This window comes from Sciurus vulgaris, assembly GCF_902686455.1.
Source record: "Sciurus vulgaris genome assembly, chromosome: X".
Classification (NCBI taxonomy): Eukaryota; Metazoa; Chordata; class Mammalia; order Rodentia; family Sciuridae; genus Sciurus; species Sciurus vulgaris.
The window spans coordinates 125,888,049-125,890,968 of NC_136471.1; the positions used below are offsets into that span (position 1 = coordinate 125,888,049).

Consider the following 2,920-nt stretch of genomic DNA (forward strand, 5'->3'; position numbering starts at 1 on the left):
CTGAACTGCTTACCATTTACCATGTTACCCATCTACAAAAGCTGTATGAAATTCATTTAGTCCCATGGACTTGAAAACACACACACACACACACACACACACACACACACACACACACACACAAGAAAGCAATGGAAGAAGAAAAATATGAAAAAGAAGGTAGGATGGAAAGAGAAAGAAGAAATAACTTATATTTAGGGAAAACAAGGTTATTTTCAGGTTGGTCCTGCTGAAATGCTTCAAACCATTATTAAGAATGAAGGAACTTTGGATGGTGTACAGGAAAATGGGGTGGGAGGGGGTGAGGGACAGAAAGATAGTAGAATGAAACAGACATCATTACCCTATGTATATTTATGATTACATGAATGGTGTGAATCTACATTGTGCACAACCATAGAAATGAAAAGTTGTACCCCATTTGTGTACAATAAATCAAAATGCAGTCTGTAAAAATGAAAAAAGGATTTTAATAAAAAAAAATCCTGAGACCAAATGTTTTCCCTTATAAGTGGATGATGATACATAATGGGGATAGGGGGGTGTGAGGGGTAAGAGAAGAATGGAGAACTTTAGATTATGTAGAGGGAAATGAGAGGTGGGGAGGGGGTGGGAATATGAAAGATGGTGGACTGAGACAAACATCATTTCCCTATGTACATGTATGATTACATGAATGGTGTGAATCTACATCGTGCCCAGTCATAGAAATAAAAAGCTGTATCCCATTTGTGTACAGTGAATCAAACTGCAGTCTGTAAAAGAAAAAAAAAAAAAAAAGAAAAGAAATCCTGGATCCTCATGAAGCCCTACTATACCCAGATTTATTGGGAGAATTAGATGGGAATGAGGTTGATGAACTTCATTGTTTATAAAATCAGGAGTGCTGATAAAAGAAGTAAAGCATTGAAAGGTTTGTGTCCTGTGCTTGCTTGTGCATGGTCTTGAGTACAGAAAAGTCAGGCTTCCTATAAATTTAAGCCAGTCATCTGAGATGGGAACACAGAATATCACCATACCTGATATAAGTGCCACTCACTACGTGGCATAAATAAATATATCTGTGAGATGCACCACTAAAAAAAGATTTTCCTATCTTTCAAATGTTAAGCAGTTGATAGGGTAAAATAATTGGAATTTTTTGGTGTAATTACTTGAAGTAGAATGGTAAATATCCTGTACCTGTCAGGGAACTCATGTTAAAATTATTTTTCTGATGAAGAAAAGAATGTGTCTCTTTTTCATGACACCTTGTGGGCAATCTGCTGCTCCAAAATGAAGCTGAATATCTCCTTCCCAGCCACTGGTTGCCAGAAACTCATTGAAGTGGACAATGAACACAAACTTCGTACTTTTTATGAGAAGTGTATGGCCACCGAAATTGCTGCTGATGCTCCAGGTGAAGAATGGAAGGGTTATGTGGTCCAAATCAGTGGCAGGAATGACAAACAAGGTTTCCCCATGAAGCAGGGTGTCTTGACCCATGGCTGTGTTCATCTGCTACTGAGGAAGGGGCATTCCTGTTACAGACCAAGGCGAAGTGGAGAGAGAAAGCGCAAATCTGTTTGAGGTTGCATTGTGAATGCCAATCTGAGTGTTCTTAACTTGGTTATTGTAAAAAAAGGAGAGAAGGATATTCCTGGACTTACGGATACTACTGCACCTTGTAACTGGGACCCAAAAGAGCTAGTAGAATCTGCAAACTTTTCAATCTATCCAAGGAAGATGATGTCTGCCAATATGTTGTCAGAAAACCCTTAAACAAGGAAGGTGAAAAACCCAGGACCAAAGCACCGAAGATTCAGCATCTTGTTACTCCATGTGTCCTGCAACACAAACGCCGGTATAATGCTCTGAAGAAACAGCTTACTAAGAAAAATAAGGAACAGGCGGCAGAATATGCCACACTTTTGGCCAAGAGGATGAAAGAAGCCAAAGAGAAACGCTGGGAACAGATTGCTAATTGACGCAGGCTTTCCTCTCTGAGAGCTTCTACTTCTAAGTCTGAGTCCATTCAAAAATAAGAATTTTTAAGAGTAACAAATAAATAAGATCTGACCTTCAGAAAAAAGAAATGAATGGAAAATCTGTTAACTTTAGTATGTTAGTGCAGCCTCATTCCAAAAGGGATTTGCAATGGTGAGAAAGGAAGAATTTTTTTAACCCTAGATGATCTGAAGACAAATGCGCTTTGGGTTTTTTAATATTTCATTAAAAATGATCTTCTTTAGCTTTCTTCATCCTATACCTCCAAGGTATAGGATTTGATTTTACTGAGGTGATCTAGTTTAGTGTTATGAAGGTGAAAATATCATAAAAGACAATAGCAGACAGGAAAATTAAGGGAGAGTGGGAATGGAGAAGGAAGACAGTGTATGAGAAGAGGAAGGAGGCGCATATACTATTGTCACAGCTGAAGGTGGGAAGGAGTAAGTAGGACCGTCTTCACCTGGTTTCAGTGTTCTCTGAAGTTTCACATGTATGGGACAACATTTAATGAGTCTATTAGCAAACATTTTAATGAGTATTATGTATGGAGCAGTGGGAGAATTGAAGATGTTAAAAATGTGGAAACATACAAAATTATAACAAAATATTTTGTATGGCAAATGCTAAAGTCTGAGTAGAAGAAATATTGAGATCTCTGAGAGGTTAGTAAAGGTGTCTTGGAGTTGTTAGACCTTGATTAGGCATCAGAGGATGGGATGATGATGTCAAGAATTGTGAAAAGTCTCTGATTTGATGCTTATAAGCTGACAAGTTAGCCTGCCACACTTTCATAGATACTGGCAGAAGATATAAGAAGCCCAGATCAGAGATAAGGACTTTTATTGCTCATAGTAGAGCAAGCAGAATGAGCCAGGATTTTCCCCCCACTTCTTTTGAAAGAGAAATTTTATAGAAAGAATAATAAGGGGAA

At 38.1% G+C, this 2,920-nt stretch overlaps 1 pseudogene across 1 annotated transcript; it reads left to right on the forward strand.

The window, feature by feature from the left end:
* The first annotated feature begins 1,275 nt into the window (after window positions 1–1,275).
* Window positions 1,276–2,057, forward strand: LOC306651368 (small ribosomal subunit protein eS6-like; annotated as a pseudogene). The gene has a single exon. The product of its transcript is annotated as a small ribosomal subunit protein eS6-like (transcript).
* Window positions 2,058–2,920: the final 863 nt, after the last annotated feature.